The following is a 17,613-nucleotide window of genomic DNA, read 5'->3' as shown; positions in this document are numbered from 1 at the left end:
GTGTCCCCATTATGTTCAATGGAGCCCCTTTAGAATATGTCAAATTATTTGACTATCTCGGAATTAGAATATCCAACAGCCTAAGCTGGAGACCCCATATCAACAAGATGCTGCTTAACCACGAACGAGCTATGGGAGCCATTGCCAAAGAACATCGCTCCTCGAGGAGCAAGCCAATCACTCCCGCATTAGTGATTTATCAGGCTAAAGCAGTCGGGTCGGCCCTTTACGGTGCTGAACTATGGGGATATGATAATCTCGATGAAATCACCCTGTCTGAGAACAAATTCCTATGAGATTTAGTCTCACTGCCAAGGGGTACCCCATTGAAACCACTCTTTAGCGATTTGGGTAGGCGCTCGATTAAGGACATGGCAAGGTTACGCCCTCTGTTATTCTGGGCTCGCTTATGGCGTACTCCGGAGCTAGCCAAATACACGGAGGGCCTGAAAGAAATCATGAATTCTATGGGCTCCCACAAAGTAAGCTGGCTCCGCAATATCAAAAAGTCCCTTAACCAGCTTGGTCTAAATGAAGCATGGGAGCATGGAGCCCCCGTAAGTAAGGCAGATCTCAAAAGAGCCTATTGGGCCTGGATTGACCATCAGGATCTCAGCAACCCCAATACGGGCAGGTTAACTGAAGCTTTTTATATCCACAAACAGTTTATTAGCTTCGAGCCCTACCTTGAATTTGTGCAGAAGCCAAGGGAGAGATCATTGTATCTTCAGTTTAGACTCGAGACCCTTCCAACTCGAGAGTTTACTAGTAAATGGAAGCCTCCCCATCAGACCCCTGATACTTGCTGAACTGTGAGGGGAAGGTTGAAAGTACGGCCCACATTATGTTCGAATGCCCAGCGTATAAAAATCCGAGAAGAAGATGGCTAGGCCCTGCTTGCCGTCTCTTGGGCATATCAAACTACCGTGCGGCACTACGCATATTACGATCAGATACAAGCCTAGTGCTAGCCTGTGCGGTGGCCAAATTTCTGGGGTGGTCATGGATTATCAGAAGTAAACTCCCTAGCTCCATTACATGATCTTGCACAATGCACTTTTCCTGTCCTTTTTATACTTGAAATGATTTTTTAACCCTATTTTAAATTTTTTAAAGTTTTGATATTGTATATTTTCTTTAAATCAGCCATTAAGCCATCAGATTTAGAGCGTTCTTACATTTACTGTCACTTGACACAAATGCTGCTATTTCGATGAATTGTACCTTTTTTGTTTGTATGTATATGCTTTTCTGATACAATCTTTCTGACTGACTGACTGACTGACTGACTAACTGACTGACTGAGTACTAACCCTGTATGAAGACCTGTAAGTAAGTTGCCTTGCATACATTACCATGAGGGACCTCCTAAAGTCTAGGCTTTCCCACATACACAGTCCTGGCAAAGGCCTCAGACCCGTAGTGTCAGCCACTAGGCTGAAATATGTTGACCAGACCACTAGGTGTCATGGACCAATAATCGATCTTCATTACACCACTCCAATTTTAATCTTATCTCTGACCCCACTTTTGATTAAAATTTCCTTATTGGAGGCAGAAGATAATTTTACAATCCACTTTCCACTTCTGGACTGTGTCACCACTCAGACAGTATTCCTCCTGGTGGAGGATGTTGTCACTTGGAAAACAGGGCACTCAAATGATCAGACCCAATTATGTTTCTATCCAACATATCACACCTAAGGTGATAATATACACCACTGGTTGTGACGACTTGGCTGAGGGTGCTTGAGACCATTTGTGAAGTCTTGGCTTTGGGGCCTTGAGTCAATCTTGTTGGAGACCCTGTCAAATGTTTATGTTTCACTCTCCTCTGTGGACTTCTACGTCCCTCCCCCTTCTGATAAAGAGTACAAAATAACTTAGTCAAGTAATCTGTGGTATCTGGTTGCTTGGTTAAAGTTGCTGCTAGAGCTAGTAACTAAGTGAAGTAATAAGACCAGGTTACATGGAACATGGAATGTAGAATGCTGTTTGTGTGCTGGTGAGACAGTTTCAGTTAGTATTTGTTGAATGAAGATCTTCATTAAAGTGTCTCTTACCTAAAGTATACAACATGTGTTGGATTCCTTAATAACACGTTACATTAGAGATGAGCGTGTGGTTTGAATGAAGGGAGGAGCACCTAAGCATCAGGGACAAAGCGCAATTCGGCAGCTGGCTGGCATGATGTAGAAAAAGTGGCAGAGATGGTTTAAATTGCGGGGAGTTGTTTGGAAGTCATAGTATTCAAGCAAGCGGGAAGATCGGCCCGCGTTCATATTGTACAAGTTTGACATTTATTTCTGGAGGTAAAGTTTGACATTAGAGGAAACATCGGAGGCATGAGCATGAGTGCCTGTAGGCGAGGTACAGAAGCTTCGAAGTATCAGTCGCATACGTACGAGCCCCTGTTGGCAAGCTCAAGTTAGAGAAGCTAATTGCGACCACAAAAGCATACCAGTTGATCCCTTGATGCTCTCTTAGCCAATTGGAGAGTCTAAGGCGTACCCGAGATATGTGGGCGCCATCTTGGATTGGACCTCATACGGTGATGTACATACCTCCACTTTGGCATTATGGCAGCTATGACTGAAATGTGAATGGGTGTCGTTGCTAATTGAGCTCATATTCAGTTATACGCACACCAATCAAGTATATTGACTATTGGAAAGCGTTATTGATGGAGCAGGGTTTTTACTTTAAAACCGAATACCTGTTTCATTTTCGCATGTTATAATTAAAAATACTACTGATTAATTATTAATTACTTAAATATGTCAAAGTCATGACTAACCAATCTTATTAACAAGAGAATTACACGTGGGAATGCTATTGCATGGTTACAATAATAAGTGAACTAAGCTGGTGAGCAAACTGACAGAAATCGATGTTGCTTATGTAATGTTATTGTGTTTGCGCTTATAATTAATATGTATTAATGGCTTTTGATCTCGCAAATGGCTAGATAAATACATACACATAAGGGTATTAGCAGGGGAATAACACTGTTTAATCATTTCCGTGCAGTAATTCTGTTTTATGTCTTATTTCATTTAAGTTGGCCAATGTGGCCTACCAGAAAATGGCTTCCACCCGCAGCCTGCATTTTAGTTGATGGAAACTTTTGCAAGAAAGCTTCGCGCTGCCTGTGACCTTGCCCACTCGACAAAACTGAAAAGCCATGATCATGATGACAAATCCGGGATGGTTGCCAAGAGCCCCTGAACCTAAAGTTTGTTGCAAAAAGTGAAAACTGAACTTATGAACTGTTGATCCCACCACTGGGATACAAATTATCTTATAAAACATCCGTAGATGTATCGAATTAGTCATGGACATTCAATTTTTCTATTCATTTTTTTTGGGACAATCTAAGTGTGAGAAAATCTTGCACAGTAACACAAATGTACCAAGATGACATTATTTACGCCATTCATCCGTTCTGAACAATGAACTGTAACTTTACGGAATGTAAATTTTAGTATAAATATTAGTAGACTAGAGAGGTCTAGTGCCACTTCTTCCCGAACTGATGATCCGAGGTCCCTATGCTGACGAAGAGGACGGTGACTCTACATGACTGCAGAAAACTCTGTTTCTTCTACTAAGGACCGGTTCTGACTTAGGATCTCACATTTAGACAGAATAGGTAAATATGAGAGAAATGAATTCGCATTTAATTGGCTTTTCCTACAATTTTAGATAAATGAACATTCTGTTTGAATCTCTGTGTCGGGTGGTTATTTCTTGTCATGATTATCGAATTTATTTGCAAATTGTGCGAAATATTTTGCTAGATTTATAAGCAACTAGTTGGTCGCATCGACCTCAAGGTATATAAAGAAAGTGTTTCCCCTATGCAAGGCACGGACAAAGTGGTTTAGGTTTGAATGTTGGTGTAATGGGCCCCACCAGCGTGTAATGTGTGTGTGCGTGTGTGACTGTGAGATCACTCGGTCCGTGGAAGTACAGAGGATTCGGAAGCTCCGATCTGCACCATTATCGGATGGCCCTGTCTTCTCTTTGATCGTTTCATTACCAAACACAGTTACATTGTTGAGTTCAGAACAGCGCTTCGGCTTCTGTGGCCCTAATGCTCATCATGGAAGAGTAAAAATACAGCCAGTTTCATTGTCAAGGGTGATAGACACACCTTTGCCTGTTGCAGTTTTAAGCACATCTAATTAGAAAAGTGGTGTCTATGTTACAAGGTGGTGACAGGAACACCAACTTTTTTATTAGTGTCTACTACGGTGATAGGCACACATTAAAAAAATAAATCAAAGAAGAAGATTATAGTGGAAATAAAATGCAGTAACACATAGCTTGGGTAACATTCTAATGTTTTAGTGGGGAATGTGTAATAGAAGGACACGGTGTTGCAGACATACAGAAAGATATATCTATAAGTGTAGGGGTTACAAATTGGAGTGTGGGCATTTCAGCTGACTTATAAATAACGCATATTGGACTTGGCCCTTTTTGCAGGGTTATCCCCAAACTTTTTGCTTCTTGGACCCATATTTTGTCCTGACCTGTTGTTGGTTTTAGGACTCTGGGCACTTTACCACTGCTAATCAGTGGTAAAGTGCATATGCTCTCTATGTAAATTATGAACATGATTGGTTATCCATAATTGGCATATTTGATTTGTTGGTCAGTCCCTAGTAGGGTGTGCTGAGTGTGCCAGGGCTGGTAAATCAATTACTACTAGTGGGCCTGCAGCACTGATTGTGCCACCCACACAAGTAGTCCTGAAACGGTAACTCAGACCTTCCACTGCAGTGTCTGTGGGGTGCTGTTAACTGCCAAGTTGACTTGACAAGTGCACCCACTTGCCAGGCCCTAACCTTCCCTTTTCTTACATGTCAGTCACCCCTTAGGTAGGCCCAAGGTACCCCTGTGGGCAGGGTGCAGTGTATGTGAAAGGTAGGACATGCCCTGGTGTGTATGGCATGTCCTGATAGTGAAATACTGCCAATTTCATTTGTCAATATTATAAGGCTTCTGTTCCCATAGGAATGCATGGGAGTTAATTTATAACATCTTATACATATAACTTACCATTAGGAGCAGATGGGAAAATAAAGTTTAGTATGCCTGAACTCAGAATCTAAAGATTCATCTTTTAGGAAAGGTGATTTTTACATTCTGTGTTTGAAAATACCACTTTTAGAAAGTAGATATTTTCTTGCTTAGCCATCCTGTGTGCTTCTGATAGGATGTTCATTGACTGTCTAGCTTTGGCATGACAGGGGCTGGGGATGTGCAGTGGCTCCAGGAGTCTGGATGAGTCAGCACTAGGCTGAATAGGCCTGATCTGCATTTGGAGTGGTGGGAGGAGTAGCACCTGTACCTGAATAGGGCTGTGCCTGCCTTCCACAATGCTGGCTCCGCCCCCCTGTGGTGTGTCTGGAGCCAAGGCTCACACTGACAATGGAGGTTGTTGTGCACTTGAAAAGTGCCCACCAGAACTGGTTTTGAGTGGGCAAGGGTTTCTCTGCACAAAGAGAACAAAGACATTTTAGGGTACAAGTATTAGACCTAAAACCCCTGAACTTTAGACTGCTTCTGGAATCAAGAGGAACCTTTGCTGAGGAGAAGAGCTGGAGAAACTGACCAGAAGTACTGCCCTTGCTGTGTGTCTGGGGTTGGCCTGCAGTTGCTGTTTCTGCCAAAGAAAGAAGCATGACTTTGCAGTGTGCTGTGTCTCCTGCTTGCGGAAAGTCTCCAAGGGTTTGAGCAGAGCTTACCTCTTGTTTTGAAGTCTCAAGAACACAAAGACTTCACCCCGAGCTCCCCTGAACTTCTTTGCTGGGAGGTCTGACCTGCCAGGAGTGCCTGTGACTGTGTGGGGCCTCTGGAGTTTATTTCTGCTGCTGGGAGCTGGAAAGCAATGCAACAAACTAAGAAGTCGACGCATCGCTCTTCTGATGACAGTTTTCCAATGCAATGCCGTGGTGCGAGAAGAATCTCCCCACACCGCCGCACCACTGCTGAAACCGATGCACCGCCGGTCGCCGCTGCAAGAATCGACGCATCAAGGGATCGCGTCTGGAAAGGGTCGATGCAGCGCCGCTTCCCGCATCATTCATCAACGCATCCTGGATTTCCACGCATCGTCCCTGTGCCACAAGTTTTGCCCAACGCATCACCCGTGAATCGGACTCATCTCAGAACCGACGCATCGCTTCCCCCTACAGACCAGACCCAACGCACCGCTCCCTTATGTACAGCGGAACTGTCGAGTCACATCCACGAAGGTCTCAGGAACTACACATCTCTTTGTTTTTCTACGCTTCTCATCACTGCGGCTGTTTAGCTCAGTGAACTTTGTAGCAACAACAGGTAATTTGCAAGAAATCACGCATCCATAATTTTCTATAGACTCAGTTGCTAAAACCTTTTGAAAATAATTTTTCTTAATACTTGTATGTTGGATTTTTTTTGTTTTGGTCTTTTTAAGTTTAGATGAAGATACTTTATTTTACTAAACCGGGGTGTGGTGTCCATTTGTGTTGTTATCACTGTGTTACTGTGAGTGTTGGTACAATTACTTTACACATTGCCTTTGGGATAAGCCTGTCTGCTCATGCCAAGCTACCAAGGGGGTGAGCAGGTTTTATCTAAAGTGTGTATCCCCCTTACCCTGACTAGAAGCAAGGGTCCCTATTTGGACAAAGGTACCTACCTCTGCCAACTAGAGACCCCTATTTCTAACAACGCATAATCCAGAATGTAATGGCACCCCCATTTTTTTAAGCAGCCCTGGAGAACCCGCCATAAAATGGAAGAAATTGAAGAAAATATTTGACCATTATGCAAGAGTATGTGGAACTAACTTAACCCCTTCAGTGCCCATGACGAGCTGGACTCGTCATGGGCCGCGGTGGCGCTGTGCCCATGACGAGTCCAGCTCGTCATAGACCCCGCCCGCTAATGCAACGGCCGGCACTGGGCGGGGAAAGGGGCGGGCACTGAAGGGGTTAAGTGAGGGGTGGAAATATTCATTGCTAGTGGACTGTCTTGGTGAAGAGGGTCTCTAAGTTCAGTAAATTTTACCAGAGCTAAGTGTGGAAAAAAAAGAGGATTACATGAGTTTGAGACATAAGTTTTTGAAGTTTGAACATCATTATGGAAAGGTGTCATTTTGGCTTATGAGAACAGCGTAGGGAACAGACATTTGAAGACTATATAATAAGCTTTAGAAATCAGAGGGGTACTGTGGCTGAAAGATGAGACAATATTGGAGGAGGTTCTCTTGGTTGCAAAAATGGTTGAGCATATGTTAAAGTGTGCTTCTGAGCCGAAACAAGAAAATATTAACCCAAATTTTAGTTTTAAAAAAAGTGAGAAAAATATATGTGTAATAAAAAATAAGGAGATACCAAAAGAGATAGCAAAAGAAGATTGCATGAAGTACTCTGGAGAGTGCTTTGATGGTGGGAGGAGTGGTCATAGAGCAAATGCAAGAATATGTCCCGCTCTAGGGGTGATCTGTCATGGGTGTGGTAAGAAGGGGCATTTTCAGAGATGCTGTAGGAATAAGAGAAGTTCCAGAATAAGGCTGCAGCTTTTTTTCCTCGAGGGCATCGGGGATCCCCTCCCATTTGTATTTCACCCCCAGACAAGTTATAATGGAAGTAATTTGTTCACACCAACAATCTGTTTTATTTATCTGAAATAAAACACTTACACACAGTGCTTCTTGCTGGCTGAGGGGCTGTTGCACTCTGAGACGCATGTGCCTCTTGCTTTGTTGCCTTAAAAATGCTGCCCCTGGTGGGCGGACCTAGACTCGAAAGTATTTGCTAGGCTGCCGATCTCACAGCCCTGTGGCCTGTGAAATTATCAGCTCGGCAAAGACAGAGCTTTGCAGACCAGTGTCTAGCCTAAAGACGTGAGTGTAAACCTTGCCCCGGGCGGGTTTAGACAGAAGCTGTATGGTGCTGGGGACTAACATCAATCAGAGAATTGAGAGAATGGTCACTCGACCCTTTCTGAAATTGTCACAGGGGGGTGGATCCCTCCCTGTGACGATTTGGGAAAGGGTGGGGCATAGGCAGGTTAGAAATTAAGTTTGTGCAGTCTGTCCTCGTTTTAATGCACGTTTTAATGCGTACTGGGCAGACTCGAGGTGCCTGCTTCCCACGCTGCAGTTATGCAGGTCGCTATTAACAGCTCCAGTCAGACTCGTAGTTTGTGGAGAAGCTGTGCACTGCAGGTGGCATGTGCAGTCCAAAGATTAAAGGGGTCACCTTATAGTTCCGACTATTCCCCACAGCCTCAACGAGCAGGTATGTAAAAAAAAAAACTTAGCAGGCCTCATGAGGAAGCAAGTTAGCAACTCGCTCGTGCCTGGAAACCCAGAGGGAGGTTAAAAAGGGAACGTCATTAGCATTTGAAGGAAAACCGTGACTCTCAAGGATTATATGTTCATCACTTTTAATTTTATGTAATTATTATCATTGACATTTTTTTTTCAAACCTGTGTTTATCATTATCCATTGCAAAGTCCGTTTTAAAATGTAATTATTGAGTTACAGTTCTGCCGTAGTTTGTATTTTGCATTTTCCAGGTGTGAAGATAGATATTGTTTCCAGTTTTTGAAGAATCGTTGTCTTTGTCTCCAGGAAACACTTGCTTCAGGGCTGGAAGCACGTACATAGGGGCATATTATGAAGCCAGGAGATAAAATTATCGCCGCTTTAGCGGCAGAAAACTGCCGCTAAAACGGCGATAATGGGTTTGATAATATGCTCTAAGGAATTCCAATTGAAGCCCATGTTAGATGCCCTTCACATCTAACATGGGCTTCAATTGGAATTCCATAGAGCATATTATCAAGCCCATTATTGCCGCTTTAGCGGCAGTTTTCTGCCGCAAAAGCGGCGATAATTTTATCTCCTGGCTTGATAATATGCCCCCAAGGGGCATATCAACAAGCAGGCGATAAAAAATTATCGCCGCTTTTGCGGCCGTTTTCGGCCGAAAAGCGGCGATAATTTTATCGCCTAATCAGCAAGGTCACGCTAACGCGTGAACGCTTGCTTTAGCGTCAGGATTCCTAACGCCCAGCTTTGCATCTCTAATGAGATGCAAAGTGGGCGTTCCTGACCTGGCATGACAGGAGAAATGTCACTAAGCAAGCCTAACGCTATGAAGCATAGCGTCAGGAAAAGTAGCGATAACCCCTGTTATCGCTACTTTCCTTACGCCTGCTTCAGGACTGACTTAGCCATGATATCCTATGGAGGGTGGATATCATGGCTAAGTTTGTAAGTCCCTATCAACTAGCTAATGTGAGATTATCGCTGGGTTTCCAGCGATAATCTCATGTTAGCCAGTTAGCGCCAGGATTTTTATCGCTGATGAGCTAAGCGTTGCTAATAGCACGCTATATCAGCGATAAAAATCGGCGCTAGCCGGCGATAATTATCCGAGCGCTAAGTGCGCTCAGCGATAATTATTGGTGGTTGTTGTTGATATGCCCCTAAGTTTTTTTACTTTTCTTGTATTGGTATAGATTTGCTTCTCCAGGTAGCTCAAGGAGGAGCTAGTTTCATAGCCATGTTGCACTAGCAGAAAAGACTCAGTCCCCCTCTGTACAAGCTGCCTCAACGGGTTCACCCCAGGCTCTTCAGTGCAAAAAGCCTTTCATTACATGCTGAGGAAGAGTAGCAGGGCGATGCGTCCTGTTGGACTCATATGGAGGAAGATAAGCTGTGAGACTGATTCCTGCTGTCAGGAGCGTGAGACTTGAGACTGCTCGTGTGCTGCAGAGTGGCAGGTTGAAGGGCCTGAGCTGGTGTGTCAATGGGCACCATCCGATCTGGAAAGATGATGCTGTGAAGCCCTGCAAGACTGATTGGGACGACTCAGAGAGAAAATCACACTCAAGGTGACCCAACCAGGAGTTGCACCATGGAGAGCCTCTAGCACTACTCGGAGTGCAGTACATCGAGGCAAGGAAGCCATAGCACAGTGATGTGCAAGCGGATGCTGTGACTTTGACTTCACTTTGCAAAGCCTTAACCTGCACATGGCCACCACATGTACCGAGCAGCTACTCTGTGGGGTCCACCCATTCAAAGACAAAACTCTGGGGCCTGGCCATCAATGCTAGGCACCCAAGGCCTCTGATCTATATAATGAACTAAGGGGCACATTTATTGCAATTAAACATTTCTCATGCCGTTTCTTTTGTATGCACAGGCTTTTGATGCGAGTGAGGTTTTTCAATAGCTGTACACTTTCTGCCTATATCACTGTAGGGGCACTGCTCTATTAGATTTAAAGGATATAAATCCGATGCTATGACCGCCATTGTTTGTCCATTTTCGTACTTCAGGAATTTGTGCTTTTTATGCACTATGCACCAAATGCCACCTAAGCCTTTAAAGTTGTCCTGAATTCTCATTGTGATGTATTTTAAAAACTTTGCATAGTGAAAAAGTGATGCCTTTCATCCTCTTCACAGCGCTTTGGAGCACCAAAAAAAATGCCTGCTGCAATGTGCACTCACTTTACGAGGATGTCACCCCTTCCTTAGCATCGTACCCCTCCCTCTTTAAAGAAACAACAGGTCTTCAGTTGGGCGATTTTCTCAGTGCATTTGTTTTTATAAAATGATATGCAACTGCTACAACATGCATAATGTGTAAGGGATGTCCTCCGTTGTCCTCTGGCATTGAAATTGTAGCTCCTCCTGAACTTTCTATTGAAGTGCAAACCATTGCCACTGTACTAGTAGGGTAGTTTGCATTGTGACGTAAATTTGAGAATGTGGCTAGCGGGACAGTGTTTAACTCACCCTGCACTAAGCCCACTCAACCTTCCAAAGCTGAAAAGTTATCTATTGTGAAGATTGCTTTTGATAATATATATGGGTTATATTTAAAGCACCACGAAAAAGTGGGATGAATGCTACTAGAAAGTATATTAGAATGTCCTTTAAAAACAATACACCTAACTTCAGACTGATGCTGTGCTTGCATGCTGTCCTTAGGTGGTTTCATTCTGCAGCATTACATTGGCAGTTGTTTTAGGCACAAATGTGTATGGGTCTCTTACTAAAAGATGTCCTCTGTTGTCCTCTGAAATTGAAATTCTGGCTCAACGTGAACTTTCTATTGAAATGCAAACCATTGCCAGTGTACTGGTAGGTTAGTTTGCATTGTGAAGTGGGTAGGGCAACAATAATTAACTCAGGTCTCAGGCTGTACCTACGTCATTATCTTTATTGGTTTCATAACCACACTTTCACAATTGCCTTATTAACCTTATCGCATTCTCAAATTTGTTTGAAAATGCACCATTTGTCCACTCTTATTTCAGAATTTTCTCAGGGGAGGAGAACCGTCTCAATCCCCCTTATAATGGTCGTGTTCGCCAGCTACGCTCGGTAGGGCCGTCATCCCAAACTTTATTTTTACGCCTCACCACTGTACAATGTCACCAGCCACCACTGGAATAAGGAGGTAAAAGAGATCACCAAGGACATCATATTTCAAATTGAGTGAGTCAAGACCATCCCAGTGGTTTTGTGAAAATTGATGGTAATGAGCTAAAAATTAAATGTGACTAATGTTCACATCTAATGAATATTTCCAAGGACACATATGGTCAATGGTTTCAAGGAAAAAACAATTTGCATGCCCTGGATCTTCTGCCTCGTTGTTATAGGGATAACCTAATAGCATGCTGGGATATTTCAATGTGTCTATTGAATTGGGTACAAAATTCATCGTTGGCAATATTTATTTGTCCAAGAAAGGTGATGATTTATTTGGGTGGCCACCTCAACGAATATTGGGTTTACCTTGAATCCAAATGTAGAACCTCAGGTGCAGGTACAGGAGGTTGAAACAGATCATATAGATTGTGTGTCTGAGTTTCCTTTACTGTTCAAAGAGGAGTTAGGGTGTTTGAAAGGCTATACACATTGTATACAGTTAAAAGGGGAGCGATACCAACATTGGCTAAGGTGAGAAGGATTCCAGTGGCTTTACAGGGAAACCTAGAACAAAAATTGGAACCATTAATCAGTCAAAACATTATAACACCCGTGGAAGCCACTGAACAGTTGGCTTAAACTGTCATTGCCAAGAAAGCTAATGGAGATATTAGGTTGTGTGGACCTCAGGGCACTCAATAAGGAAGCAGTTGTGGACACATTTCCACTTTCATACGTAGATGAGATAATCTCGTCCTTGGCAGGATCAAACGTTTTTACAACACTTGACTTTACACTGCCGTATCTAGAAGTGCAGTTAGTTGAGAGTTCACAAGAGCTTACAATTCAAGAGGATGGCTTTTGGCCTGGTGTCATTAGCCTCTGTTTTTCACAGAGTTCTGTCTTCAGTACTCAAAGATGTGAAAGGTGTCGAATGTTGTCAGGATGATCTGCAGATTTGTGGTGGAACAAGTTCTGAGAATGATTCAAGAGTAAGGTTGGTGTTAGAGAAATTGTTGAATGCAGGTTTAATAATACAGAAAGACAATTTTTGATTTGCTGTATAAGATGTAAACTATTTAGAGCATCTTATTACTTTAAGGGGTGTAGCACCAAAGAATAAGTTGTTAGACACTATTGTGATGTTAGCCACACCATGTACAAAAGAGGAGGTTATTTCATTTCAGGGCATGGTGGAATACTATGGAAATTATATAAAAGATCTAGCGAGCAAATTCAATAACATGAGATTGTTACTTGTGAAAAACAAGGAGTTTAAGTGGACCAAAGCATGTCAACAGGAATTTGAAGTATTGAAAAAGGAATTGCAGGATGCATCAAATTTGCAGGCATTTATTCCTTATGAGGAAACTATAATAACCACATATGCCAGCGCAAAAGGTTTGGGAGTGATTTTGGAACAAAAAAGGGAAGGTGAGGAGCAGCTTCATGAATGTGCATCTAGGAGTTTGAAAGGGGCACATTTTAATTATTCAGTGGTGAAAAGAGAGGCTTTGGTGATTTATTGGGCATTGAATAAATTGCATAATTTTATCTGGGGAACGTATTTTAAAGTTTGCAGTGATCATAAACCACTGAAGGAACTTTCCCCCAAAAAAGTTTGGATTTTTTTCCATAATTAGGTGATGGGTGGTGAAGAACCAGAACTCTTTGGGTCTGGCGGCGCAGGGTACGCCCAAGTCTCCGGAGTTCTCCTGCTCAGCTACACAGAGACACGGGACACTCTGTCGGCGTTAGAAGATCAGATTTATTTAGCTGCAGCTAGTACAGTTATCCTAGAAGTACACAAAGTAGGTTCTCAGGAGACTGCCAATTCACTCTGTGGCGCACAGGGTTTTATACTATACAAGGTTCAGAAACATTTACCAAAAGCACTCCCAGAACACACAAGAAAGAACCAATAAGGAAAGTTGGAAAACAGGATAGAACCAATAGGAGAGATTGGAAAACAAAAGTGTCAGATGACTCGAAGAAACCTCTCCTCCAACCATGTTTGTCACCCCTCCCTCAAGCTAATTCATTAACAGATTCATAGCTAACTTGCAGGTGGCGAGATACGTTTGTGTGTGTTGGAGGACAGTTGTGAAACAAGAGAATGCTAGCAGAAGACAGTGAAGGCCAGGGGACAAGATAAAGTCAGAAAAGAATGGTGTGAATCAATAGATAGTTGAGACAGGGATTAGGAAAGCCAGAAAGGGATTAGTGTACTCGGCCAGTCCTAACACCAGCTTTGTAAATAGAGGCAGAAAGCGTATTTTGACACCAGGTTGCAGAAAAAGCAGAATAGACTTTGCTCGCCGTGCTGCCTGAGTGATGGCAACATAAAATGGCGGCGGAGTACAAAATGGCGGGTCGATTGGATCGCGATCAGAAATCGAAGTTCCTCAGACCCTCCTTTTGCCAGAACTCAGGCAATGTAGATTCATGCTAATCTGAGTCAATGTCGATAGTCATGAGGTCATCGAGTTGTTGCTGTAACATCATTCTTATGTTTTCCGTTACTTGTGGTTTGGGTTCTGGAATGCACATAGTAGCACAAAGGTCACAGATAGCGGGACCACAATGCATATAAAGGCAACAGGAGAAAATAATGGTCAGAATTATACCAAGAAATGTCAATGCTTTCCAACCCCATTTGGACAGTAGTCCCCAAAACCACTCCGTAAAAGACCACTCCTGGTGAATAGACTCAGAGATTATGTGCAACTTGGAGATAGCTTGGTATACTGTCGGAGCGTCATTAGGTATGAAAATACAACAACTTGACCCGATTAATTTGCATACTCCACCACGATCTGCGAGAACAAAATCGAAGGCAACTCGATTCTGTAAGGTCATAAGATGATCCGCCTGTAGTTCTGCCGTGATGTTACTCAAGGCTCCTACAGTGATGTCTATTGTGGTCTCTACGACACGAACCAGTTGCCATATATTTCTGCTGTTGGCCATTGGACCCCAGAAAGGAAGAAATCCTTTGAGGAAATCTCCTCCCTCTCGTCCTGCTGTGTCCTTCGAATCGATAATCCCTCTGCCGTATCTGGTTCGATGATGGTTTGCGGAAGCGGTGTAAGTAGGAGGAAGAAGAAAGGCTATATAACAAGTACCGGAGAAACCCGTTGGTAGCCATGTGTAAGCTCTGTTATAGCAAATGAAATAGGTGCCTTGAGACGGTAGTAGAGGAGGCGAGTTCTGAGAGGAATAAACGTACGTGTAGGAGCAGTCATTCCTTTGTATAGTGTCAGAAGAGCGATCGTTTATCTGTAAACAGAAGTTGCCCTGATGTGGTATAGTCCAAATCGGTGAAGACTTTCCTTTCCTAACTTTATCACTAAGACTAGACATATATTGGGTGACATTCCAGTTGGTGTATGCCTTTCTTTCGTCAATGGAGATTTTACTATTTTCCATGATTTTAGCCATAGCCACCATTCCCTTAATCAAAGAACTATGACTAAAATCGGGATCGCTAACATGTGAACTAACAGATCGTCTGAATTTGCTTTGATAAGCATTGGAGAAGATGACGAAATAAGCCCAAGCAGAACCCTCATAAGAAAACACGGGAGAACTAAATATGGCATTCCTTTCTCTGTGGTGTGTGGCATAAGTCCACACACCCAACAATCAGTCGTATTGACCACTAACTGATGCTGATGTAATAACTGGATAAAGGAATTGTTATAATATTCAGTTCTTCTAATGAGTTCATGTTGAGGAAGAGTATGAAAGAAATGAGGAGAGACAGTTGAAGAAGACGAAAAAGGAGAAGGAGATATAACTTTTGGCTGCAGAGCATAAATAATCCAACTTATAAACGCCAAAACAATACACTATAATATAATAACACATAAAGTTATACTGAAACTACTGTAAATTATTTTACAGGATTCTTTCTTTCTTTCTTGTTTTCTCTCTCTTTTGCCTAGTGTAGTTTCCATCTTACTAATGGATGCTCACGGCAATCTTCCTCAATCGCTAAATCACGATTGTCTACCGTCCTATGACACTGTCAAGTCCTGCAGGCCTATTGCCACTACTCAGGTCGTGATTCAGACTCCTACCGTGACCCTGCAACCTGGATAGAATACTACACAGGAGAGAAAAGTTTTAAATGTTCTTTAATCTAGGCCTTAAATGGTATCGTTCCTTCCCAGGTACGCTTTGGTCTTGGAACAATGTTCGTGGATTAGTCGTTTCTAAGCGACGATGTGGTGGTATTGCCTCTTGCAAAACGTCGTCGTCCTCTTTCTCAGTCAGTGTCTCATTCAGGTGTGCATCACTAAAAGGCACAAATCGTGGAGTCCTTTCAGTTTCACAGTCACCAACACCACTACGAACCCACTGATCAAAGGGCAAAGGCAAAGGCACTTTCTTGCAATGCACACCGTGAATCCAATTTTTCTTTCCTTCGACTTTAACTGCTGTTCTCGTGGTCAGCAAGACCATCCGGGGCTCCTGCCATCTGGGTTCCAAATTCTTTGTCTTCTGAAAGTTTTTGATGCAGACCCAGTCACCGGGTCGGATGGAATGACCCGAGTCTGTGGAAGCCTCCGGCAGAGCACTCTGAACCTGTTAATGGAGAACACGCAATTTAGTCGTGAGATCATGCAGATAGTCAATCAACATTGGATACGGCAAGTCTGAGTATTTCTTAGGGCGAGGGACTCCCCATACATTAGCTGGGCGACCAAAAACCACTTCGTAAGGGCTAAGTCCCAAACGAGAGTGTACTGCAGTTCTGGTGGATAGCAAGGACAATGGCAAGGCATCAGGCCAATTGAGTCCTGTACTCACTTGAACCTTTGCTAGTTTCAACTTCAAGGTTCTGTTGTAGCATTCTACTAAACCCGCTGACTGGGGATGGTTTGCCGCATGGAACTTTTGCATGATACCAAGACCTGCACAAACTTTCTGCATAACTTGGCCAACAAATTCGCTCCCATTGTCACTACAGACAATGCGCGGCAAACCAAACCTGGGGAAAAATTATTTTAGTAGAACTTTAGCTGTGTATAAAGCTGTGTTATCCTTTAGGGGGTATGCTTCTATCCATCTTGAAAAGGCGCATACTACCACCAGAACATATTTGAGGTTGTTGCATCGTTCCATGTGAATATAATCGATCTGCAACACCTCAAATTGATATGTCGGAGGGGCAAAATGACCTGCTGGAGTTGGGGTTCCCTTTTCCGGATTGTACATCAGACAAACAATACAATGTTTCACTACATTGTCTGCGCATTTTGGGATTTTGTTATTTTGCCACACTGGAGCCAGAAGCTTGCATATGCCTTTCGCACTTAAGTGGACTGGACCATGTGCCATAGTAACCACTGGGAGTACATAGGCATCCGGTAACAGCCGACGTTGATGTTCAGATAGTTCTATCCAACAACCCATCTCGTCTAACATTCCTGTACTTTCTTTCCACTTGCTCAATTCCCTCTCCGAAACCTCTTTCTGAATCGCTTTTATGCCTTCTACTGTATTCTCATACATTCCTCTGTCTCTGACCCAATTTGCAGGACCTGCCACATACATTCAACTTGTAGAATCTCTTGCTGTCTTTTTCGCTGTTTCATCTGCAAATGCATTTCCTTGACCAACATCATCTGTAATCTTTTTGTGTGCACTACACTTCACGATCGCTATTTTGGTGGGTAAGGCAAGAAATTCGAGGAGTTCAGTCACTAACTGACCATGTTGTATTTTGGTTCTATGTGAGGTGAGAAAACCTCTTTCCTTCCAGAGACGCCCGAAGTTGAACGCTACACCAAAAACATATTGGTTGTCAGTGTACACGTTCACTCTCTTCCCTTTCGACAATACACAGGCTCTTGTTAAAGCTATCAATTCTGCTGCTTGTGCTGAATTATGCCTAATACGTGCTGTTTCCACAACTGTGTGCAAAGTAGTCACAGCATAGGCTGAAACTGTATCTCCATTAGGCATTTTAAAACAGGAACCGTCTACCCATAGAGTTCCATCCGGATTCTCTAGTGGTGCATCTTTCAGGTCAATCCTTCCTTTCGTCTCTTCCTCAGTACGGAAGAAACAATCATGCCATTCTTCAACCCTTTCCTCATTTGGAAGGGGCAACAGAGTGGCTGGATTCAGGGTATTACATCGTTTGA

Source organism: Triturus cristatus, chromosome 6 (genome assembly GCF_964204655.1).
Source record: "Triturus cristatus chromosome 6, aTriCri1.1, whole genome shotgun sequence".
NCBI lineage: Eukaryota > Metazoa > Chordata > Amphibia > Caudata > Salamandridae > Triturus > Triturus cristatus.
Note: the sequence above shows the minus strand (reverse complement) of the source record.